The 27,129-nt window shown below is 41.1% G+C and overlaps 1 protein-coding gene across 6 annotated transcripts in view; it reads left to right on the forward strand.

The window, feature by feature from the left end:
• Positions 1-984: 984 nt before the first annotated feature.
• Aim2 (absent in melanoma 2) overlaps positions 985-27,129 on the forward strand; it is a 41,810-nt gene continuing 15,665 nt past the window's right edge. For 2 of the 6 annotated variants that reach the window (XM_039091426.2, XM_222949.10), the window contains exon 1: positions 985-2,183. The gene's annotated coding sequence lies outside the window, so the exon portion shown is untranslated. Of the gene's footprint in view, positions 2,184-6,363; positions 7,795-13,432; positions 19,571-27,129 lie in introns of those variants that run through there. The other 4 variants (NM_001427493.1, XM_063272376.1, XM_006250336.5 and 1 more) reach the window with 4 other exon arrangements.

Below are 27,129 nucleotides of genomic sequence, written 5' to 3' on the forward strand. Positions count from 1 at the left end.
GCGACAACTAATACTAAAGTAGAATACGGAAAACAATACACCCAGCCGTAACACGAGACAACTGTATGGTCCAGAGAACGAGCTGTGATGAATGGACCTTCGGTTTTGAATGAGTAACTTTATTAGTCAGCAAGTTAACGTAAAAACAGAACAATACTAAAGGGGTATTCATCATCCCTTGAGTGTGGAGATCAGCTGGTGATGCCCCCTTTGGGGTAGTCCTTGACGTTTCCAATAGAGAGAGTCCTGGGCAGAGAAGAATGAAGGTGAGGTTTCCAACTAGAAGAACGAAGGGCTACAGTTAGAAGAAAACCAGCATTGAAGCAGATGCTTACAACACCCAGCAGAAACCAACACAGGAAGTTAAGGCCGTTAACTTTCTTTCTATGACTGAAAGTCACACTTTAGGCCCTGATACACCATGGTTAAAAAAAAAATGTTGGAAATAATTGACCTAGTTTTTAAGGACATAATATTTTTATTCTTGAGCTGTTTTGCCCTCCCTGTAACAGAGAAGGAAAACTAGACATCCCCAGGCAAGAAGCCTTGGAGGGCACGGTGAGACAAATAACACTCTGAAGTAGCAGGAGGACAAAACCAGCCTCTCACTGAGTAAACGGGGCATGCCAATTTAAAGAAGTAATGTGCACTATAGCTGCTAGGACAATCCTGGGTAATAAAAGAGATCTGATTATGCAGAACCCAACCTTTTTATTGTGTTGATATTTAAATCATAGAAAACCAACCACCAGCAAGTGGGTGGGTGCTGTGCCCAGGGCTGTGTTAGCCCCTTAGGCTATGAGCTCCCTGGCAATACAGGAATTACCTCTCATGGAGTTCCCTATGTCTAAAATACCTCTGGTTGAGACCTCACAGCTGAAGGAGAAATTCTGCTGAGGCTTGTCAGGAAAAGGAAACTGAAAACTAGACTTTGTTTGGGCAGAGCCTTAATATATAATTATTTTGCCCCAGCATCAGGGCTTACTTAGGACTCAGCTACAGGGCTAAGACTTGCCAAGTTTCAAAGTGAAAGGAGGCAGTAAGTACTTTCTGTCTCTCAAGACCTGATTTTCATGATTTTCATGTCCTACCACTAATAGTGAACATCTTTGTGAGGTGAATGGTTTGAACTATCAGGATTTACACCAGTCCCCGAATTGAGGACTTAGGCTGCTGCAGAGAGAAAAATCCAGGGAGGTAAGTAAGGTATGTCAGAAATTTTCCGGAAAAAGCTTTAGGACCATTTTGCTAATCAGTAAATTAGGAGGAAAGAGGAGTCATGGGCTTCTGTGGTTAGAAGGAAGGATTATATTCCAGAAAAGAATAAGGCTGCAGGGAGCCTGGTTCTAAACCCTCAGTTGACTGTGGAACACACGTTATCTTTTATTGTACTACAACTGAGACCTTTACAAAAGAAAGTGCATTTGGTTGTGGCAGGAATTAGAACATATTGTTCAGAGGGTTGACCCAGACTGAGCCTAAAAGGAACTCTGATTTTCTGGGTGTGTTGGTCTGTAGGTGTTTTATTGACATGGATTTATATTTAGAAGAGGGTTTTTGGTTTCTAGCTGAAGGGGAAAAGCAACATAGGGGGTAGAGAGCAATTTCTCGATATAAGTTAAGAATAACGGCATGGCAGAAAGCCTATGATGTCACATTAGCTTGAAAGCATGGAGCTTGAAACTCTAAGTAACCTTCCCATCGAAGACATGTCAAGTCAAGCAGATCATGTTATTCCATAATCCCAGATGTTCAAGTGGCCCGGCATTTTTTCAAAAATTATGTATGCTTTTAATCTCCATTTCCTTTACTTTATTAGGTATTAGAAAATTCATTTCGGTCTACTTCCAACTGGATCCCACTTCTTTCCCACTTCCGTAGTGAAATCCCTAGAATTTGGGGGAAAGAGTGTTCCTATGATATCTGCAGAGGTTTGTATACCTGCTGGTGGCTTGGGAAGGTTTTGGGACTTTCACAAAGTAGAACTTACTGGAGAAACCTTATTGGAGGAAGTGGGACACTGAGGGCGGGCTGTGAGAGGTGATAGGCTGTCTCACTTGTAACTCTGCTTCCTGTATGAGAAAGAATTACAACTCGCCTGCCTCCTGTCCTGCCTGCTGCCACGCTTTTCTTACTGGCTACTATGTTTTCCCTGGCCTGAAGAACTCCACCCTCATGGACCTGTAAGTAAAAATAAAATCTACTTCTCCCCTATGCTGCTGATGTTCATTTTATCAAAGCAGAAAAGAAACTAATACAGTAACGACTCTTTGAAAGTCACTGATAACCTTTGTGCCCTTACTGAAAGCGTGGTAGATATTTCTAAGTATGGATCAGAACATAGTTGTTAATTATGTTTTTAAATCTTTTTGCTTTTTATGTTATTTTATTCTTGGCTATTTAAAACTTTAGTTATCGAAGGAACTGTTTTGTAAGTCCCGATCCTCAAGGCACATTTGTCATTTGTTCATGGAGAACTGTCAGACTTTGTTCACAGCTGTTGGCTTTACTCAGTGAGGGGCATACTGTTTAGAACTGTTATATTTGCCTTAGTGACTTTAACATTTAATCATTGTATAGCAACTCTGTCCTTAATGGCACTATTTGTCTTAGAGTCTTCTCTGACTAATATTAATAGAGCTGTTCTAACTAGGGCTTTTGTGCTTAGTGCCTGATACATAGGTCCACATTTCTGCTTCGCGACTCTTCAGCACTTCAGTTTCCCCAATGTATCTTTTGTAAACACCCTAGGAGCCACAGTGGGTTTTAATCCAGTTTAGCATTCCTTTTAAACCTGTGAGTCTAATTCATGTGTGTTCTGTCCATTGAGATATTTGAATCTTGTGTGACCGTCTTATATCCCTTCATATGATGTTTCCTTTTCCATGTCTGTTTTCTTCTTTTTAAACAATTCGCTTAAGATTAGTCTTTATACAGAATGATGCCTACTGTGATAGTCGTGTTTTCAAAAGTACCATTCATACATCTCGCGGGGACATGCCATTTATCATTACCCAGAAAATGATTTCTGATGTGGGTTTTGGGGAAATGCTGTAACGTAGAGTTTACTGCTTCAGGGAGGTGAATGAGCACACAGCATAGCCACTCTGAAGTGGAAGGCCCTGTGTGATTTAGTACATAGACAAGGCTGTATACCTTCCCCTGAATCTAGCTCCAAGATATGAGACTTGCTCTTTCTATTTATCCCCACAACTGTTTAAATATTACCTTCTCAAAGAGACACAGTCACTACCAACTTGAGTTACACCACACAGGCCCAGCCCACGTTCTTAATGAAAACTATGTGCTATACATACTTATACTTGTTTTGGAAATAGTGAAGAAATCTTGTCTGATTCATGACTCACTTCCTCTCAGACTTGTAAGATGCCTGACTGGACAAAATGAGCTGATTTGTGAACAACGGCTGTTGATTTCCTGGTTTATCTCTCAAATGCGTCTCTTTTGCATTTTTTATTTTAAAAAGGAGTTTTGCAAGTTTTTAAGACATACGGGTTGGCTGTTTAATCACAAGTTCATAGGGAGTGTAGCAAAGTTTGGGTCTTTTGGGATACTCCCATGACGCAACTGCATAATCTGTCGTGGGGGCAGCCCGACCTGCAGCAATCATTCTCAGGGGAAGGCATGTTGGTACTGGCACGGCGCTGTGTGGTTTGGAGAGCTCTCTCTGCCATGTTACATATTAAATCCTCATAGTACCATCTCCTGCTGTCCATATTTAACTGATGGCGAATCAACCCCATGAGATAAGTACAAGTTAGGGTCAGAGCCTGATTTATATACTCCTGTCTTGGTACCACCTTTTACTAGGGCATTTTTCTAAGTTAAATCTGGACACCCATCTGTAGTTGTGATTTTTGGAGATTTGTAAGAAGCCGTTCAATCGACATCAAGTAGTGACCTGATATATAGCTGCTCACCACGGGAACAAAGCCTTAGGCATCTGTTGTCCAGAGTCTGGTGGAGTGGATGTTTGTCGTGAGGCTTTTCTAAGAAGAAGAATGCTGTCTGACATTTCAAAGTCTCTTTTAGTTGCTTGCTCTCCCCATAGCATGATAAATATAAACTTCACACTATAATAATAACATATGTTGTGCACACCAGGTGTCAGGTATACCTTATGAATTGCATACTTATGTAATTTAGCCACATCTCACGTGGAGTCTGTGCAGTAGGGACCATCAGACGATTCTTCATCAAAGTACTAGAAAACATCTTTGATCCCATCACAGAGCTAGAAAGTGAAAACATGTAATTCTAACACATGTAGTCTCTGTACCAGGAAAATATCACCCAATAGAAATATAATATAAATAAATACACTTACATTTTCTAGTAGCTACCTTAAAAAACAAAAGCAAAACCCAATAACAGCAGCCCAATATGTTTGATTAAAGTCAAAGTATCCAAAATATTTACTGAGTCTTCAAAACTCTGGCATATATTTTGTTCTCAGAGAACGTAATTTCTGGTGGTAAATTTTCATCTATATTTACATTTATATTTATATATATTTAAAATTCACAAAATTTACAGTTGAAAATGTAGGTTTACATATTCAAGTAATTTTAATCACACTGATTTTTCTAGAAACCAAATTGAGTTTGTTTTTAATTAAAATTAAATATAATATAAAATTCAGTCCTGTCAGCTGCACACATGAAATATTTGAGAACTGCATCTAGTTGTTGTAAGCAGGTTGCTCTGGAATTCAAGCCTGTTTTCTATTTGTTTACTAATTAACTGATTAATTGATTTCTGGTGTGTATGTGTGTGTGACATACATGTGTGTGTCCGTCTGTCCGTTGGTCTGTCTGTCTGCGTATGCATGCCAGAGTTCAGGGTGGGGTATCTTCCTTGATTTGCTCTCCATTTTATTCTTTGCAACAGGGTCTTCTCCTAATGAACCTGGAACTCAAATGATTTGGTTGGGTTACTAGGCCAGAGAACTGTAGGGATCTACCCATCTGTCTTCCCAGTTCTGGAATTATAGTGCGTCCTTTGTGCCCATCTTTTAACATGGGAGCTGGCAGTTTACTAATTAAGCCATCTCCCTAACCTCTATAATTCATATAGAGATTCAGTTGCAGAATAGAATCACTCTTTTCTCTGTGCCTCTGCTCCAACTGCCCAATCCTGGAAAAAGCTCTTTCCACCTTCTCCTCAAGGGTTTTCCAGGTTTCTCTGACTTTCATCCCATAATATCCACAATGTCTCCTCATATTGACTTTAACACACAACTGTCAGACCCTGCATATATCTAAACATTTGCTTGGAGAAAGGCAAAATGCTTTGCAGAAGAAAACACAAACAAACTACAGGTAAGAAAAGTCAAGATGAGAGCAAGCAGCCAGAGAGCTATAGCAATCCCAGAAGAAAATAGCAGCCAGAACAGATTGTGTACCAGAACCCTGGGATTAATGAGGTTCCAAACTAGCTTGTGAAGTTATTTTTGAAACCCTCTCACATCCTTCTTTTTGGTGGTATGGTGATATAGGGAAAGTGGCATTGTCCTTTGGAAAGGCTACTGAAGAAAAAAAAATGAGAATGCAGGCAAAGCCTACTGGGTAATGTAAAGAAAAGGAATCAGTTGTGAGCCTCGCCTCTCTTGCATTCTGGTCAGAGCTGAGCACTAACTTAAAAATAGAGACACAGGTTATTTTGGTCATGTTATTCCTGTCCGCATGCCGTGTCAGGAGCTGTGCTCTTGTCCTACCTTAGTGAGTGGACGGAGGAGCTCCCTGCAAACTGACCTGTATCCCAGGATTGGGTCTTTGTATTTTATATTCTGTGAGGTGATCTCTCGGAAGATGATTACTGTGAACACATACTGACTTAGCAGGTCAGGGGGGAAAGCCACTGAAACTGAAATTCTTGAGCCTGTATGAACTCGTCCAACTTCTCTGTGCATAAAGCGAGGCCTTGTCCTTGCTCTGTATGGAGAGGAGACAGCCAAGAGTGACTGAATGTTCTTCAGGCTGGGCAAAGCCAAGCAGAGATAAAGCCAAAGACAGTAATCCCACCCAGCTGTGGCACCCTTCAGATTGGCTAAGGTTTAGGCTTTTGTCATCTCTAATGGGCTCCCGCAGCAGGTGTGATTAGCTTGATTTTCCACATGATGGCGTTGAGAATCGTGGGGACCCAGGTAGAACACTCAGGGAACAGGGCCATCCAGGCATAGAGCCTTGAACACAACTCATCTTCGATCTCAGCACCTTTTACACAAGCCCTGCTTCTTTTCCAATATTTTTTAAAAGAATGTCTTTCGTTATTAGTATTGTGGGGTCAGGTTTTCCCTTCCACCTTTTCACGGCAAGCACTTTACCTGGTGAGCCATCTTCCCCAGCCTCAGATTGTCTGCTGTACGTTAATTTGTGTGGAAAAGAATACACGAAACCAGATTCACGGCTGGAGAGGAGCCTTCCAAGAGTCTAGAGCCTTTCTTGGCCTCAGGTTCAGATGGATTTCATAGTCAGGCTTTATTTATCCTAGCCTCTTCTTCCTTCCACAGGGACACTTCTGAGTCCATGAATTTCTGTCCTGCTACCTGCCCACCCCCCTCATCTCACGTATTTCCTCTTTTCTCCTTTTCTCTGTCCCACCCTTTCCTACGTCTTCCCTCACTCACTGAGTGCCTGTGTATACGGTTGGCTTCAGGATCTCCAAGGACACTCACTTCAGATACTTGGAAGCTTAAAAATGAAAGCTTTATTTTCAGGCGCTCCGGGAAGCGGCCATTTTGGGATCTGAACCACTCCCAAGGGGAAGTTGTATTGCATTTTTAAAGGATGCGGACACAAAGCGAGGGGGATGCTGGGAGGAGCAGCAGTGTTAGCAAACTGTATTTTGACATTAGGGGTTAAGCACGGGAATACCCGTTGGAGACTGGGCCGTATTCAGGGCACCTGGCTTCAAGGTCTTTAATTCATTCTTCTAGACATTTGGTTCAGAGCTCAGAGTGATAAGGAGACAAAGGAGTGATTGGTCAGCTGAATGTGGTTAATCGGGGCATATCAGGAAACTGGCGAAGAAGTAGAAACTTAAGTGTTCTTTGGAAAGTCAGTAATGTTCGATGATGCTTTGCTTGGGCAAACACATGAAAGAGTGTTTCCCTAAAGCAGCTACAGAGAAAGGGATGTTTTTCTGAAGCACACTCATGAAGGAACATTTTGCTGAAGCAGACGCAGGAGAGAGGATGTTCTGCTAAAGCAAGCACGTGAAAGGACCCGTGATAGATTCTTTGCAAACAACATGCATGTGTTGGTCGGCCTTACGTTGTGTAGTTGAGCTCCATTTGACTCCACAGAGAGAAACACACCAAAAAAAAAAAAAATCTTCTCTAGGGGTTCCTACGGTTTCATGCCACTTCCGCTTCCACGAACTCAGGCCACTAATATGACTCTCACGGAGGTCACGTGATGTTTAGGTCACTCAATGGAAAGTGCCGTGGCTTGGCTGGCTTGTATAAATAGCTTTGCAACACTTCTTGATCTCCACTTCACTGAGAGAGACACAGCCGAGAACTTGTGGAGTCCCTCGTGTTTCTGGTTCCTCCTGATGAGCCGGCTGCCGATTTGGCGGGGGCCTGGCTGTCTCTGCTGGTTCATGCCACTGCTACTGATTTGCATTTGCTATCCGGACATTACTGAACTAGACAGCTGGTATATTCGTGAAGTGCTAGCGAGTGGATCGAGCTGCCGCAGGGGATTTCCATGAGCTGAATTGCCGATTTCCTAACAACGAGGACCCGAGTTGCTCAGGTCCACTGCCCCGGTATCCTAAGAATCTTTCTTTTCCACCACCTCTGGTGGGTGGTGGGCTGGATGGGAGAGTAGAGTGTTTAAGAACCCATTTTAAGGTAGGATTTGAAAAATTTAAACCTACATGGTTTTTTTGTTTTTGTTTTTTTGTTTTTTGTTTTTTGTTTTTTTTGTAACTTGTGCACCTTGGTTTAGATAAGTTATATATATATATATATATATATATATATATATATATATATATATATATATATATATATATATATATACCAGTTAATAGATAATTAAGAGAATATCTGGAAAAGGTGCATAGGTGTTCGTTCCCAGGTCTGGGAACATGAACTTGTCAACTTTGCAAGCAAGATGGAGAAGTTGTCCTCGAGATGGCTGGACTCAGACACCTGTCTGCTTATAAGTTGTCACTGAGATGTCTGGACTCAAAACACTGTTTATAATGAGGCTGTTCCACTATGGGGAAGGCCACAGCTCCCCTAGGATCTGGGACCTGGAATTTTGTTTTGGGAAATGAAATGGTAGTATTTAGAATACGTTTCTTTTGCTTGTTCCCAGCAAAATTAGGATTATGGTCAATATTAGGAAAAGAAAAGTGAAGAAAATGTCGTTCTTTGAGTCAAATGAAACAAAACAAAAATGTCTTTAGGGTGTCAGGTTTTAAAAATGAAGATTCGGAAAGAAACAAGGTTGGTATCCCAGAGGAGAGAGTGTTTTGAATGATGGTAGATGAAGGCGTTTGAAACTGGAGCTTTATGTGAGCACGGCCCGCAGTGCTGGGCAGGTATCTTTGGCATCCATTGTCTTGAGGATCAAGGGCAGCCTCTACTTGGTAGTTTTCTTACTGTGACACACACACTGACTAGGGTTGAGTTGCTAGGTAACTTGAAGGGTGTTTCTAAAATCAGGCTCAGAATTGGTATGATAGCTGTGGTAATGCTTAGGAGAAAAACAGCAATGAAGACCTCTGGCAACCTGTGGGATGAGCGCTGAGCTGTGCACTGCAGGGGTGGCATGAGCTGAGCATTGCAGGGAATATCCTGGCCTCAAATCATAGATGCTGTCACTACCTTACCTTTCACAGCCACACCATTTTAGCCAACTGGTCCTACGACTGTTCTTAGAGATTTGCTTTCTCAGCACATTAATATTTGAACGTTTTATTCTCTGACTGACATCCTTCCTGCTTCCGAGTCTCCTTTGACTTCCGTTGCCTTGTTGTCTTTACCTGTGTCTTCTTTGACCTCATCCACATCTGCAGTTGCTATTTCCTCTTCTTTTGAATTAACATTTTGGTTAGCATACAGACCACCGAGTTTCATTATGACCTTTCCTATCAGCCCTTTCTGCTATCCCCACTCTGGTCTCACTGCCCTGCAGTTTTTGAACTACACCATCTCAAGGTGTTTTGGCCTAATCTACCTTCGATGCTTTTTCTACTGCTGTTGGATTACAGTTGAGGATATTAACAACTCATCCCATATGTCTCTTATTCCTGGGTTAGACCATCAAGACCCCCACTGATCTTCCTGTTTGAAACCTTCCCCAGAGTGACTGAATATGGATGGAAAAGCCACTGACATCTGCAGCTCATGTCACTGTATGTTTTTGACTCTCAAACTCTCCTGGGTCTGGACTTTGAGGAAACCAGGGCTGGCAATTATTGTCACCTACCTGTTACCTCCATATCACTCATTGTAACTGAAGTTAGCTTCGGAACACACTTCTTTATCACGTGCCTCTGATGAGGCTTTATAACAAAACCCCTATTTTATATTAGAGCTGCTCTATCTAATACATGACTCACGAACTGTGGTACTTAAGCACTCAGATGCTGGTCTCACAATCAAGTCTCAGGTTGGACTATTGACTTTAAGGGCTCACTCCCTGGTGCACACAGGAGCTGTTATGACACTTAAAAAATATTATTGGGATTGTAATGAAAAGGTGACAGGAGATATACTTAAGTCTGCAGGAGAAGAAATGGAGAGCTGGTTGGCAGTTGGCAAAAGTCATGCTTGAATAATCTCCATCAAGTACTCTGGTTAAGTAAAACTCATGCCTAATTCTAGTTTGGTCAGTATTTGACAACATTACCCCTTTAAACAATCTGGGTACTGAAAGGCCTGCTCTGTTCCTTAGCTCTCCCTTCTGGAGGACCTGATGGTTACCATGTTTTGAGGGTCTTAAGATCAGATTCTAGAACTATAACTGTGTTTTGAAACCACTTGCACAGTATCCGATGATGGGAATGTGTCGGTATCATCATGAACCTTCCTGTCTCTAGAATCGTTGTTAGGTCCAAGGTAGTGGCTTCCCCCATAGTGTTCTGTGTTTCTCCATCACAGCATCTCCACATTGTCACAAAGGTCCGTGGGCCAGGGGCCTGTAGCTCTCTCGCAGGTGGTAGAGCCTTTAAGACTTGGGCCTAAGTGGGAGTGAGGTCAGTGGGGGTATTTCTCCAAAGCGGCTGTTGAGCAAGTGGTTCCTCTTTCCATTCCTCTCTTTCACTTTCTACAAACATGAGGTAAAAGCACGACTGCTTTTTTCATATGTTCCCACCATGGCAGACTGTGCCACCACCATCTCAGAGCAATGGGGGCCAGTTTGTCATGATCGGAAACATCCAAAACTGTGTGGACAAACACAATTTCTTCTTTGGAGCTTAATCATATCCAGCACGTTGTTATAATGCAGGAGACCACCTAACACGAACAGCACCTTCTCTTTGTCCATTTAATTAAGCTGATTCTTTTTATGCACACTGTCCAGATACAGTATCACTTGAGAACACATGAGTCGCAAACAATTTGAAACGTGGATAGTGTGAATAAGGGTCGTATTTCTATTCCAATAAATCTTATATTCAAGACATAAAAGGTGGTGGGAACCGAACTGGACATATACAATTATAGATGTTAGGCTCTCTGACCCTTTTTCAGAGCCAGTACTGTGCTTGATATGTGATTTAAAAGTCTGCATATAGAGACCCACAGCCAAACATTAAGCAGAACTTGGGGAACCCCCAGGAAGAGAGGGAGGAAGGATTATAGGACCCAAAGGGGTTAAGGACACCACAAGAAAACCCACAGAATCAACTAACCTGAGCTCAGAGAGGCTCACGGAAACTCAGCTGCCAACCAGGGAGCCTGTATGGGATGGACCTAGGCCCTTTGCACTTATGCTACAGTTGTGTAGCGTTGTCTTCTTGTGGGACTCCTAACACTGGGAGCAGGGGCTGTCTCTGTTGCCTGCCTTTGGGACATTTTTCCTCTTAGTGGATTGCCTTGTCTAGCTTTAACAGAAGAGGGTGCCTGCTCTTGCTATAACTTGATATGCTATAGTTGGTTGATATCTATTGAGGCAGAGGAGGTATAGATGGGGAATGGGAAGAGGGGAGGGGAGGGAGAGGGACTAGGAGGAGAGGAGGGAGAGATACTCTGGTCAGTATGTAAAATAAATTTATAAAGATTTTAAAAGGCCTCAATATATCTGCAAGTTGTATGTCTCTTACTATTATTTTTATGATGAGAATGTAAGGAAATGCTGTTTTGGAAGGATTAGTATATCTGTTCTGATGAGCTTAAGAGATTTGAATTATTGTTATTGGATATGAAAGGTCTTAAGAGATTTGAGTTATTGTTATTGGGAATGAAAGGTCTTAAGTGTGAGCTAGCAAGATCTGATTCACTTAAGGCAGCTGGATGTGTTATATAAAAGTTCTACCTCAACTCTGAGTGATACCATAGAGATTTTTTTAAATGTATATTCATAAATCAAATATTTAAAAGTAAGAAAAATGAAGGATCTTTCCTCCTGGGTTAAAAGATACTTCGTTATGGAGGTTTGGAATGGGCATCTCTTTAGTTTTCCCCATGTCTAAAGAGATATGGTTTCTACAATCCTTGAGTTAGAAAATCAAGTCGTCAAGTTTCTGAAGTGAGTCACATCCATAGTCTGTGCCAGTTATTAAAACATATCGAAATGCTCCACACAGGTTAACATATGGGATTTTTGCTAACATCTCTATGAGGTCAATACTGATGTAACACTCTCCACCTGACAGTTATAGACTTAGATGTCGGACAAGTTAGAGTATGGTTATCCTGTTAACTCTCCTAAGTGGAGAGATGAAGCTGGAGTCGGGGCACTCTCATTCCAAAGCCCACTCTCACTGCTTTCTGTTCTTTCCCTCACACTAGCTCTCCGTGCCCCTTCTAACTCTACAGTGGTTTGCTGTGGCTGTGAGATTGTGGGTTGGTGCACGGGGAGACTGTCCTGACGATGATGCTCTGAGATGTGGCCTGGAAGATGAATAGTGAGCAGGATAAAGCACCTCCATATTGTTCGTTTTGTTTTTAAATAAATCACATACAGTGCATAGAGGGACAACCTCCTCCCAAGCAGGGCTGGTGGTGCCTGGCAGGATATTGAGGGCTGTGACTGCTCAGTGTAGTGGTTTGCCTAAGGTTGGCAGAAACTCTGACCTTCTGTTCACTATGGTTCAAAGACCGTTTTCTGTAAGCTGAAAGAGAGGCCCAGGGGGCTTCTGCTTCCTGCGCTTTGAAGTTCTTTCATCCACAGATGCCCACTGCTGAGGAACTCCCTGAGATCACAAGCATGCAGTTTAGCCTATGGTTTTGTGTTTCCTGTGGAGTTGGATTTTGTTTTTATTTTTGATTCTTTTGTTGTTTTGTTTTGTTGCAAAAGCTGTATTGAATCTTTGAGTAGCTTCCTCATATCTCTCCCATGGAAGCGACTCCCACCCCAGCTCATACATTTGCAATGCCAGGAGCAGCCACAGAGCACTAGCAAAGCTTTAGTCTTGCCAGTCCTTGGCTTTCCCTGGAAACTGGGTACCTGTGCTGCGCTGGCCTGAGAATGCTGTTGGCAGCTGTATGTGTGGTTGTGTGCTGTGGAAGTGTTAGTGGGCCAGAGGAGCTAGGAAATGTTTAGAGAGGTAATCTTGTGAAGAAACAATTGAATAATGTATGTTACAGCTGGAAAACAAGACTGTGGAAAAAATAGCAACAAAATCCACAAAAACTTTGAGGTAGAAGTTAAATCCTTGGTTACTATCCTCCCTGACATTCATTGCAATCAGACATTTACTAAGCTTAGTGCATGAGCCAGGCATTGTGGGAAGTGATAGTCTGACATTATCCCGTTTTTATTTAAAAATTTCCTACTGAATAGTCTTTATGTGTTTACTTTATAGACAAGTAGCATGCCTGAGATCTGTGAATGTAAGGACCAGAATTTGAAGACTCACACATGCAGCACACAAGGCATGCATGCACACATGCATACATGCACACATGCACACATGCACATACAAATGCACACATGCACCTACTCTTCCTACTATAGTATTGCTTTTTCTGAATCACAGAAGGGAGGGCTTGGACATCGGATTCAAGAAGGATATTTTCTGCACAAGCATGCAGATCTAAATGAAGGCAATAGTGTTTCAGAGAGCAACACCCTCTCTCTTGGTAGCAGTCTTCCCAGAGTCCAGACCCACACTTGACTTGGACACTTGACAATATGCATAGAAATGAACATGGATGATGAGATATTTCAAATTATATATATATATATATATATATATATATATATATATATATATTCATGACACCCAGGCCCTCTTCTATACTATAGTTTCTTCTCATCTTGGTCCCTTCTGACATCAACATAATAACCACAGCATCACAACAATCATTTATAACTACCTGCCTGAAGTATTGAAACAAGGTTAATATGCTTTTCTCTCCAATGGTCCTGTCTCCTTAGGGAATTTTTAATAATACACAAAGTAGGATATTTTTAATTAGGTGATTAAAATTTCAAATGTTTCTTGTCTAACCTTCATTATGCTATTTTAAAGGTAGGGTTTTCTACTGCAAAGCAAGCATGGAGGTCTTAAAGATTTCAGGTCACACAGACTGTGTTGGCAAGGATGGTTTAGGTAGAAGGTGATCTAGGTGCTTTTCAGTATAGGCTGCAAAGAAGAAAGACCAAAGAATAAAGGTGTAGGTCAGAGGGTTAGAGGTTAGAAGGGTATTTTAATTTATAGCTGTAAATGAAGGACTCAGAGGAGCTCATTCATGAATGGAGGCCTTGGGGCCCCAAATAGCCAATGTAAGACACTACTTGATCTGTAGCAGAATTCAAAGGGTAGGTGTTGGCTCAAGGAACCAAAGCTTGATTGGTTGCAGTTGACCCTTGCCAAAAAACATTTTCCATTCAGGCTCCATATATTCCCCACCTTGGCAATAGCCTACGAATTCTTTAGTGTAAGAGGAAAACAGCAGGTAGATCTGAAAGTTTCTTTTCTTTGAATCCAGATTAACTAAATGAATCATGGTAAATTGTAGGACATTTATACCAAAGTAGCCAAATTTTCCATAATTATATTAAATTCATACAGAGGAATGAAAATCACTTGGCAGAATTTTCACAGATCAGCAGTGGGACTATGAGTGGTTTTTATAGTATGCTTGTTTGACTAAAATTTCTGATTTTTGAAGCAATGATTTAAATTGCTTTTGTAACATGTACAAAGGTAAGAACAAGCAAGCTTAATAAAATAAATGGTAAAACAGAAGAAAACTGTATGTTTTTTGGAGAATTTCTACTTTTCATTTCTTTTTTTTTTGCTAGCAAAAGCAACACAGAATAATCTACTGAAAATAAATTATAGGTACAAAGCAGACAGTTAAAAACAATCCTTAACTTTGGAAAATTGATTTGAAAATGTAAACTTGCAAAAATAGCTAAAAAGTGATTGTGATGGGGGTGCTGTTCAACTGTCAAGTTACCAACAATTTTAAAACAGTACCCACACTGAGAATATTGTTTCTTAAAATAATTGACTATACACATAAATACGTATAGTAGCGGTAAACAGTTGCTTAAAGGTATAACAAGAACAGCTCAAGTAACCATGGGCCCAGCACTCAGTTCTAGAACAAATTAGTGCAGGGACTTCTAAAACTCCATGATGATACCCACTCTTATCCACTTTCTGCCTTCCTGAAATACACACTGAGTATCTTGGACTGTTATCACTTTGTATCGTTCAACAATATGCTGCTTTTATAATATACATTCATATATATTATACACTACTAGGTCTACAGATGTTGCCAATGTCATTCATGTTCTTTGTGGTTCATTTCCATCTGTATTGTACAGCACTCTCTGCAAATCTGACAGTCTCCCCTTTCTCTTTCTACCCTTACTTGCTCTCACTGTCCTTCATCTTTTCTCTCCCTCCTATCTTTCCTCTCCCCTCTGTGGGTCCTAACCAATCAGCATGGTTGAAAGCTTCCTCCAGGAATGGGAGTTGGAATATGTATATTTTTAAAATTTAATAGAAGATTTTGCATTTATTTCAAGCAAATTACATCTTTGTGCACCACCAGCAGTATGATCTAGATGATACATATGGGTTGGATAAATGTCTCAATGGGTAAAAATTTCTTACTGGGTAATGTGAGGACCTGAGATTAGAACTCTAGAACTCACAAAAGGCAAAGATAATGTACACCTTTAACCTTGGTGCTTGAGGAGCAGACAGAGGTGGTTTGGATCCCTGGTCCTTGCTGGCCATCGACTGAAACTATAAGTGTAAGTTCCAGGATAAATGAACAATCTCTCTCTCTCTCTCTCTCTCTCTCTCTCTCTCTCTCTCTCTCTCTCTCTCTCTCTCTCTCTCTCTCTCACACACACACACACACACACACATACACACAGACCACCCCACATTGACTTCCCCATACCCATTCACTCAGACCCACCTACCAATACACTCATAAATATGCATACACATATACCTATAAATACAGAACATAACACACCTGCACATAAATGCACATACATACATGCACACACACACATATGTGCATCCCACAGCCACATGCATGTATGTTCACATACATACATAACACATGTCTACATGTATATATGCACACCCCACATGGATATGACTATACATATACGTGTGCACACACAGACACAAGCTCCTTTATATCCACATGCACATCCACATATAACTATCACATAGACAAACATTCTCACACATGCACATACACACCATTAAAGGACACAAAAACCACACACATGCACAAACATATATACCAACATATGCACAGGAACATACACAAAGATAGTAAGAGTTTTCATGTTATAGATGTGAGGTAGAGCTTAGAAAGTATCTAAACCTCTTTGTATAGACACTAAAAAACAAGGAGATATAAAATTGAAAGGCAGGACATCTAAGTGTTAATATACATTAAACTATAACCATGACAAAGCCATGCAATATGAAGCAAACACTTCAAATAGCATATAAGAGGAAACAATTCATAGATTTTAATTTACACACTGTTTACCTCTTCCTATGCTTCTGGACATATATCCATGTGCCTTCTGGTATGTCTCTACACTACAGTTTTACTCTTTAGTTAAAGTGACAATATTTGTGGATATGACAGAGGTTAGGAGTCAAGTATCATGCTATGTTGAATTTCTAAGACACAGATGCTGAGATTTGCCTGAGGGAGTCACAGGAGCATTTGTAGGTGAGAGAGGTAAACTGCATTGGGCAGAGGGAGAAGCTGAACTCACACATTAGTAGTAGCAGCTGCAGAAGCCCCCTCAGGTCCCCTCAGGCTTGGATGGCTTTCAGTTGTCCAGAGATGAGGCACCCTTTCCAGAAGTTAACAGTTGCCTTCAAGCTGAGTACAAGCAGCAGTGTGACCTTGGGCAAGGTGTCTCCCTTTGCAGAAGATGATTCTGGTACAAAACTCAGCTGTCAGTAGCATGTACTCTTAGTTGGGGCGGTGAGCAATGGGTTAAGGGATTGAAGGTCAGGGTGGTGACAATTTCCAGTGCAGTTACAATAAACAGTTACTGAACCACAACCACACAGAATAGGTAAGTCAGGGGTGAGCAGAAAGTGGTTTGTGGCCATCCTAGAAGACAGGGTAGAAAATATTTGAATGATTTTGTGGTAATATGCTTCATGGATTCAGGAGATATATCTTGGAGTGTCCAATTTTTTTGTGTGTGGGCTGGTATATATTTTAAAGAGCTTTGTGTTGTCCAGAGAAGAAAATAATGAAACAGTGACAAAGACGAAGAACTTGGGAAATGCCAGAAACTGAGCAGGGAAGCCAGGGTGGTTGGAAAGGTAAGCAAGCTTAGAAGAGACTTTTAGTAAGACAGCTGCTTTCACCTCTGTGCTTCTGTTTTCATCATTAGAGCTGATTCCATTCACTTTGTCACCAGGAAGTGGTGTGGGGTAATGTGGTAAGATTAGAATTTGGGCTGTGGTTTCTGCCGGCTCAAGTTCAGGAATCCTTTTTGTACAATGTGTTAATCATATAACCTTAACGAACCTAAGCCTCTATTTACCCATTCTCAATTTTGATGTAACATAAGTGAGTTATTAATCACTTGAAATGTTGACTGTAACTATTGAAGTTAGAGGTTCAGAGACAGTGACAGCCCAAGCCAGAAAAAGTTACCCAGACTACAGAAGTCTTGTATCATGTCCTGTGTGAGAACTCCCAACCAGACATTTTAAGGAAGAATTTTATGTCATCTTTAAATAAAAGACAAAGAAACGATGATGACACAAAGTAAATATGAGAAGTGGATGCATATGCATGTGTGTGTATGTATGTACATATGTATGCATGCATTTTTAGCTATCAACAAAGAGAAAAGAAACGGTTGGTATTTGGATATTACAGCTTTATTGACATAAGAGTGAGGTGTTGGTTACCAATATGCAGAAGAAATTTAATTAGAGAATCAGGGTGATGCTCTTGATATCAGGAATCAATAAACGATAGACTGCATTAGCTTATGAGAATCTTGGTGTATTAGATACCTTCATATTTGTGATGTTCAGGTATGTCATATGATTGATAAAATATCCCGGTCTATTCACAGGAGGACACAGGAATCAGGTGTCAGAGACAGAGATTCTATCTTATGCACACATACATGCATACATAAATGCATGCATGTATGCATATATGCACACACATGCACACATGCAGACACATACACACATGCAGACACATACACACATGTGCGTGTGTACACACATGCTCATACCATGTTGCCGTGCTTTGTCATGGCCTGAGTATATCCCAATGACTCGGTGCTTGTCCTTGTCTCTCCGTTTCCTGCTCTTCTGCCCTTCCGCAGCCTCTGTAACTGTCAGTTCTCTCTTTTATCCCCAGCTACATTAACTTTTCCATAATTTTGTAAATCTTATCCCACCTGACAAGCAATGAGCAAGCAGAAGTAGAAAGTTACTAACTGTAAAGAGAAGCGCAACAGAAGGACCTGTCTTTTACATACAGAAATGGTGTGATGGATTCTTATCATTAAAAGCTCATTAGCAAGTGATTATTATAAATGTTGGGCTGTAAACTGGAAAAAACCCTGTTATTATCCCCATGTATCCTGAATTTCAGCACAGGGGTGGTCCTTGCATATAGACTTCCATTGCAGAATCAGAAATCAACTGACTCCTCTTACAGTCCGCATGTCCTTACATCACCTCTGACTTATCCTTTTCACTAGTGTTCTGAGTATGAATCACACTAAACAGACATGGTAAGCAGTCATGATGAGTTGGGCATGGGATGGTCTTATAGAGATTAGTAAAACTCACACACAAGTAACATTTGTAGGCTGACATCTCAGTATATTACATTCTCTTTGCTCATTGTTATTTTTGAAACATGGACTTATCTAGCCCAAGTTGTCCTTGAAGTTCCTTTGTAGCCAGAGATGGCTTTGAAATGATCTTGCCACCCCCACCCTTTAAGTGCAGCATCCTGGCTGGCTTGATTTTTACATTGTTTATTAACAATATTTGAAGATGTCATATGCTCCTATAGCTTGCAATTTTATGAAAATAGAAACAACACAAAAGAATTTCATGATACTAGTAATGGTGCACGGCATTTGCTGGATGTTTTACATTTTTCAGTTAACATTTCTTAGTATTAACTATATAAACTCAATGTTCATAATGACTTCCCCCCATAGGTACACTCAGGTACTCTCATGGAGTAGGTACTTCAGAAGGCCACGAGACTTAAGCTCACCCAAGTCGATGTGTATTTTCATTTGTATGTTAGGGTAGCAGATCTCACGAATCTGTGTCTAATGCAACTATAATAGGATGACCAGGGAATCCTGACTTTGGGCTTGGAGGATTTAAGAATGATTTTAGAAGAAGAGAATTGTAAAGACAGATCTAGCTATGGTAAGTAATTGATCAAATAGAGGGGGATGGAAAGAGTAGCAAGATTTTTCTCAAGGCGGCAGGACTCAGTATAGGGGATTGAGGGATGTGGAGGAAGGCCTGACCACTGACCTGAGACTACTGGACAAATTGTCCCTCATGCAGGGACAACTCACACCAGAAACAAGGCCTGTGTGCAGGCAGAAGGTAAGGGGAATCTTCTACAGGGTAGCAAAACTGTCTGACCCTGCAGTTTCAGAAGCTTAGAGCTTTCTCGAAGGCCGTTATTTCTGCTTTGTCCCTCTTTCTGTTCATCTTTTTCAGGAGAGTATGGCCGAGCATACGTCAAGTAACCTAGACTAGAAGTCAGGAAATGAGGGGTGAAAATCATAGGAAAATGAGGAAATGACCAACTATATGTTTCCTAAATCTGAGGAGAGCTTTTGAGATCTGAAACCTTCCACTCTCTGGCTTTACTGAGTTATATTGGCATAGATAACTGGTAGGTGTTTACAGGATATAATGTAGTGTCTTCATGATGTAGTATCTTGTGAGATGATCATCATATAACCACACTAATCTACTTGTGTACATGTTTGTGTGTGTGTGTGTGTGTGTGTGTGTTTGTGTGTGTGTGTGTGCGCGTGTGTGTGTCCACATGGATATCCTTTTACTGTGGGTATGGTGAGGATGTTTGAGATCTATTTTATTTTCACAAGTTTCAAATATATATTACACTATTGATCCCCATACTCTGTCTTCATCCTGCCTTCTGGTACCCACAGGCTTATGCTTCTGTTCTCTAGTGCTCTGACCTTTTTTTCTAAGTCTCCCTCCCTTGTCCTTCTTCTGCCCAGTGTCACGCTGTCTGAGCTCTCTGAGTCTCTTGGGCATGCTTCCATATCCCCTCCTTCCTCAGCCACATCCTCTCCACAGCATCAGTCGCCATCTGCATTCTGATGCCGCTTGCTTTATCCAGAGTTCTGACCTTTCATTTAAGCTCCAGGCTCAGAGGTTCCATTAAATCTCTGTATTTACATATCTCATGAGTACCTCAAATTCAACACTTCCTGCACGCAGCCCACATTCATATCACCTGCTCTGACCTTCTCCTCCTCTTCCTGGGTTTTTTTTTTTTTTTTTTTTTGTAACGATGACACTTTTTGAATACTTTTCTGTCCCAGCATTTTGGGTTTAGCCTTCAAATCTCTACCTCTTTTCTTTCTTTGTTTTCTTCTTTTTCTCGTTTGTTTTTTTGTTTTGTTTTGTTTTGTTTTGTTTTTATTAGGCACATGTCACCTTTGGGGTTTTTCAGCATCTTCCAAATACTTCACAGAAGTAAGCCCAACTTTCAGCTTCCTTTGCAGTGCAGATGGCTGGAGCTGACAAGGGCTTGCCCTAACGAGGTTTGAGTCTGACATCTTTGTTATTAAGAACCAGAAACATGGAGGGCGTCGACCTTGCCAATACGGCTCCTTTAGGGGTGTTTAACTTTCAGGCACCAACTGAAATTGCAAAGGGATTGCCGACACAGAGGCAGCACTGGGGCTGAACTTGTAGCAGTTGCTGAGGAACCAGATCTTGACACTCTGCAGGTGACAGCAGCGGCAAGCTTCCTTCCTCAGAACAGCTACTGTGCGGTTTGAGGTGTTGGTGGGGGAAGAGGTGGGGGCCCTTTTCCTGTGAGTTTAGACCAGACTTTGAGCCTTCATCCTTTACTGGTCTCTGAGGTTATTATTTTTAAGAAAACAGACTTTATTAAACCAGCTGGAGTCAATTCTGTTGTTTGCAGCAAGACTCTTGAGCAATTTGAGGTTATCGATCCTTCCGTGGAAGGAAATTTAGCTATATTTTGAACTGTGTGACAGGTTCAGGGAAGGATGGGATGAACAAGAAATAGGAACCGTGGGGTTGGAGAATGGTAGGACCTATCGCTAGGGTTTGCTTAATCTCTCTATTCCTAAAAATGGTTTTGTATCTTAGGAATGGAATTATTCCCAGATGGTCTAAAAAGGCAAGGCATAGAAAGGGAAAGAGAATGAGCATCTTAGCAGAACACAGTAGATGCACACAGAAGTGACAGGTGTGTTCCTGAGCACCCGACTTCCTTCGAGTCTTCATTTCATTCCAGCTCCAGTAGCTTAAGCTTTGAGTCAGAACTACTATAGTGTTCTGTGAGGTAACCTGGGGAAAAAGAGAGCCCTTAGTGGCTGAGTTAATGCTGTATCTGAGGCAATTGTGCATTATATGTGCATATGCATATTATATATGTGTGTTATAGATTATATATATATAGAATACTATATATAACACACACATAAAATATTATGAAAGAACTTCCATTTCACTAAAGTAGGCTTCTTCTACTCCACAGAATTCCTATTTACTGAGACCCTGACCCCAGGGCAGGCACTGCAACACATGCAGTGCACATCTTTAATTCTAGCACCTGGAGATGTGACCCAGGTGAACTACCAGGTCAAGGGGGGTTTGGGATATTGTGGAAATTGTCTTTCAATAAAATTAAAAAAAATAATTGACTCTGAACAGGATGAGTCCAAGCGCTTTCCCCACTAATGAATCCTTTCTAAACTAATTTATCTGGATTAATTCTACTTCTAAAATGGCATTTAATTTATTATGGATCATGTTTGGTGTTAATGTCATTGTGCATGATTTCTGGGGCCGATGGCATGGTAAACACTTCAGCAAGAATTTTCAGAGCCTCTTTTATTTAAGACTTAATCCTTATTTTCATCGAATCCATATATTGCTCTGGCTTAAAATTCAAATAGTACTATAAGCATTGGGAAAGTAGCTCCTTTGGTGATGGGAATGCTATTCGGTGACAGAGTGCTGGCCTAGCATGCACAGTGTCCTCAGTTTAGTCCCCTTGCACTGGTCAAAAAACAAATGAAATCAAAACAAAACAGTGTAACTCTCTGCCCCATGTGTTCCTACTTCAAGTGCTACTCACCTGCACCAAGTATTTTGACCCTTTGCTTTCAGTTTTATGCTCTGAGACAGGATCTCTCGGTGAAGCCCTGGCTGGCATTGAACTTACCATGTAGGCCAACCTGAGGCAACTCTCTCCCCACTAATTCTCAAGTGACGAAATGTCAGGTGCATGCCACAGTGCCTGGCCATGTTCAGCCTTTTCTAATGATAATACGTTTTTAATCTCCCAGTTTTAGCTATGCTATAACCTACTTTCAGTTTCCTGCAACGGAAGCTAAAAATTTCGTTTCCTCACCCCTCTCTTTTCCTATGATTTTGAGAGTCCCCACATCTCACACATACAGATGATTTCAATATCCAAGTGTAGTCATCTCACACTTTCTGATTAAAACCCACAGACACTTAGCATTTTGCATCCCACTCTGCATCTCAAACTTCCCCTTGACCTGGTGGTTCACCTGGTTCAGCCTCTAGGTGCTAGAATTAAAGATGAACACTGCGTGTACTGCAGGGCCTGTCTCGGGGTCAGGGTCTCAGCAAGTAGGAATTCTGTAAAGTATAAGCTTTGATGCTATTAAAAAACAAAACAAAACAAACATCAAAAGTCACTTACTTTTTAAATATCTGAATGGTAAAGAAGTAGAAGTTGCAAGTGAAAGACAATGTTATCCCTTGAGAAATAATGGACTTTGGCAACTATGTCAGTAAATGAGTACACTATACATATAAAATAAAACCACAAAACGGAAAAAACAAATTGAAGAAAAAAAAATAGAGACATGTCCCAAGTTCATGGAGAAGTAGATTCCGTACCATTCATGAGTCATTTCTCAACTCAATCTATACATTCAATGCAAGCAAAATTCCAATGAATGACTTCATGAATTCTCAAAAATTGGTTGTAATGTTATAGAGAAAAGTAAAAAAAATCTTGAATCATTTATACAATCCTGAAAAATAAGAAATTTGGAGGACTGAAGTTACCCAGCTTCAAGACTAGCAATGGGGCTGTGGAAACTCAGACAGTATGACAGTGATGGAAAAACACACACGTACGAAGCTGGGCCTGTGTGCTGCTCTAGTAGAGGACCCCAACTGTGCTCCCGGCACCTACAAAGGCAGCTCACATCCATTTGTCATTCTAGTTCCAGGGTTTCCAATGCCCTCTTCTGGTTCCCAGAGTTTCTCGAGTACATGAGAAAACACACAGCCTCACATATAAAGAGTAAATAAAATTAAAAATATATGTACAACCAATGGGTCAGAGTACAAATCCTAAAAGTAGACCCAAATAAGCACGGTTAAGTGATAGATTCTTGATGAAGTAGAAAAAGTAATGAAATGACTATTTTTTAATTTCAGTAAAAATAGATTTTTTTCATATAATAATTCCTTACCTAAAATTATCTTCCCTCTAGTTCTCTCAGTTTTTCCCCACACCCCTCCTATATGGACTAACACATAGTAATTGGACAATACAAACAAACTGAAGGAAAAGAGCCCAAGAGAAGGCACAAGACCCAGAGACCCATTCATTCACACACTACGGAATCCCATAGAATCACTAAACTGGAAGTCATAATATATACTTGGCGCAGACACTTGTAGGCTCTGTGCATACTGCCTTAGTCTCTGTGAGTTCACATGAGCTTGGTCGTGCTGATTCACAGGCCCTCGTTTTCTTGGTTTTCTCCATCTCTCTGGCTCTTACTCTCTTTCCATCTCCTCTTCTGGGGGCTTTGTTGAGCTCTGAGGTGGAGGATTTGAAGGAGACATCACATTTAGGGCCGAGAGTTCCAAGGTCTCTTACTTGCTTCATAATGTCTGACAGCCGGTCTCGATATTTGTATATTTGTATCTATATTATATTTCATCTGCTGCAGAAGGAAGCTTCTCTGATAATGGCAAAAGGTACTCTTTTCAGCAAAGGATTCCAGGCAGCTGGTCACCAATGCCTGGAACGTAAAATACTGAAGATTCTCAAAGAGGGTTGGGAGATGATGACTCAGATAGAGCTGATTGCTGCCAATCCTGGCAACCTGAGGCTAATCTTAGGAACCCACACAGTGGAAGGAGAGCCTGACTCCTGAGAGTCCTTTGTTGACTTCCACATGGACACAGTAGCATGTGTACAAATGTGCTTCCTCCCTTTCCCCCTCTTCCCTCCCCTCTCCCTTTCCTCCTCTTCCCTCCCCTCCCCCTTTCCCTCTCTTCCTCTCCCTCTCTCTTCCCCTCCCCTCCCCCTCTTTCTCCATCCCTCCTTCTCCCCTCCCCCATCCATTCCCTCTCCCTCTCTCCCTCTCTCCCTCTCTCTTGCCTGCTTTCCCTTCATTCTTACTCTCAATCTCTCGCTCTTTCTTGCTTACACCCTTGCTCTCTCACTGTCAGTCTTTTTCTCTCTAAATAAATAATTTCATCAACGTGAAACCTTTTCAAATATTCTTAGAAGATAGCATAGGTGAAACTCTACACACCTGCATGTATGGTCAAGGCTTTAAATGGAACTCCAAAGACCGCAAGCTCGGAAAGAAGTGAACATTTTTAGAGAAATTAAAATTTTCTGCTATTTGAAAGAATTGCCAGAGAGCAATTAAAATATATTTGCCAAGGTCATGTCTGATGCATTATTTATGTTAAAAAATACATAAAGAACTCATTTCAGTTGTTAAAACACCCAGAAATCTATTAATAAATGGATCAAATATCTTGACTGGCACCTGACCAAAGGGAGTAGATAAATGTCAGACAATTAAGTGAAGAGAGGCTTTGTCTCATGTGCCATTAGCGCAGCATAAAGCATAAGCAAGGACGTCACACCCTCCTCTCCCATCTGCAATCCAGAGCTCTGACAGTACCATGCACCAGCAAGGTCATGGACCAACAGGAAAGCTAGCTCGCTGTTAGAGGAAATGCAAAGTGAAACAGTGTGTTGTGGTAAATATTAAAAAACATAACCTCTTAACACCACTAGGGCCTGCACCCATAGGGCCACAAGGCACTGTGGGGTACAATACCTGAACCTTTTATCCCACACCATTGCCAGCACCTGTGGGACCTCATGGCACTGCAGGGCAGCTTTATCTCAGTGGCTCCCCTCTGCCCCCAAGTACTCCAGGCTTCACATCCCAATCCCATAGTGTGCTTGGTGTGTCCCGCCAGCACACATTTCTCTTGAATTCAATTAAGTCGCTGCATGAAAGAGCACACCACACAATAATCCCTGATTCAGTTGATAAGATATAATTTGCCCATCTAGCCAGAACAAAATCCTGTATACATATGTGCAGAGAAAAATCTTAATATCTGCCGCCATGTTCTCCCAGCTCCTTCTGCTCACTCCCGCTCCTTCTCCTCTTTCTAAAACTTTGTTCCCGCCCATCCTTCCTTCTTGTCCAATGATAGCCTTCGTTCTATCCTGTCCCTGCCTTTCCGAATAAAGATATCATCTTCAGAACAGCGTTGGTGGGTTCTTATAAAGCCACTTCTGCTTTGACTGTACATCCCTTGGTGACACACAGAACTAAAAGCCATACACAGAGGAACCTGGTCATGGATATTTACAGCAGTATTAGTGATAGTTGAATAAACTTGAGAGTAACCAAAATGTTATCCAGTAGGAAAAATGAATTTTCAAATGTTGGTTTATCTAGACAATAGAATATTATTCAGCACCAAAAATAAATAAAGTGAAGACAAAGCAAAACAGAAAACCTACAAAGGAAACTTAAATACATATTAAACAAGATTGATAGAGCAATCTGAAAAGACTGAGTAGTGTGTGATATATGCGTGGTAACTTCTGACAAAGGTAATAATGATGATAATAACCATGGAGATGGTGAAAGATGGCGGCTGGTTGCAGTTAGTGGTAAGTAAGCGTGACTAGGCAGACATTGATGTATGCTTAAGGTTGGGGAAACCATTCTGAATTGGTGGCTGCCTGTCATTACACATCTTCCTCATACATACAGACACCTTTGATTCCAGGACTGAAGCCTGATGTGAGCTGAAGACTTTGAACAATAATGTGTGCCAGTGTATGCCTCTCAATCTTAGCAAAAGTTCCACTCTGGAATGCTGGTAGTAGTGGAAACTGTATATGAGGTGGACCAGACCCATGGGTTGCCTTTACCTTTGGCTCTGTGTTGCAAGCTGCTTTGTAAAGTAAAGTCTGCTAAAACAAACTCCCAAAATCAAAACAAAGCAATGTGCCTTGGTTGTCCCTTGTTTATCCAACTAGACCATATTTTACTTGTTTGGAAGGACTGCAGAGTGTCTCTAGGGCATTGCATTGCTGGGTTGAAGCTCTTCTGTTGAGCTTTGTCTCTGACCCTAGACAGCATTTCTCTGTGGCTCCTGCTTTCTTTGCTCACTCCTGTGTGACTTCTTATTAGGTAGTCATTTTATTCTAGAACACAGTCCAAACTTCTTATTTTTCTTCCCTCCATCCCATTGTCTTCTCTTTACACTTATACAGAACGTTCTTCAGCTGCATCTTCCCGTTGACTTTAAAAGGATTTCTTCTATGACATTCAGTGTTTCAAAAATCCTTTTGTTAGTCCGTTCATTATCACAATTGTCAGTATTTCTTCATTGTTGCAACTTCTGTCTAAACGTCTTGTTGACTGACTATATTTTTCTTTTACCCTATGCCTTGTCTCTTTCTTTTAAGTACCCTTTCCTTTTCCCGTTGCTGTAGTAAAATTCCCCCAATGAAATTAATTCAGGGAACAAAGGGTTAATTTGGGCTCACAGTTTGAAAGTACAGTCATCACATCAGGAGAGACACAGTCAGGCAGCTGTTCACAGTGCATCCACATTAAGGATCCCAGCCCAGGGATTGGGGTCTGATCTTCCTGCCTTAGTTAACTTAATCAAAATAACCTCCCACAGGCATGGCCAGATGCCCATATCCCCGTGGTTCTATCTTGAAGCCTTCAGAGTACTCTCTAGTCTTAAATGTCTTACTCACACATTAAATACATATATTTCAAATGGTGGTAGATTATATATGTGGGGGAAAAGTAATACGCAGGTTACAGAATGTAATGAGCATGGATGGTTCATTGATAGGGTCCTCTTTGAGGTTATATCTGTGGACAT

The sequence above is a fragment of the Rattus norvegicus genome, chromosome 13 (assembly GCF_036323735.1).
Source record: "Rattus norvegicus strain BN/NHsdMcwi chromosome 13, GRCr8, whole genome shotgun sequence".
Classification (NCBI taxonomy): Eukaryota; Metazoa; Chordata; class Mammalia; order Rodentia; family Muridae; genus Rattus; species Rattus norvegicus.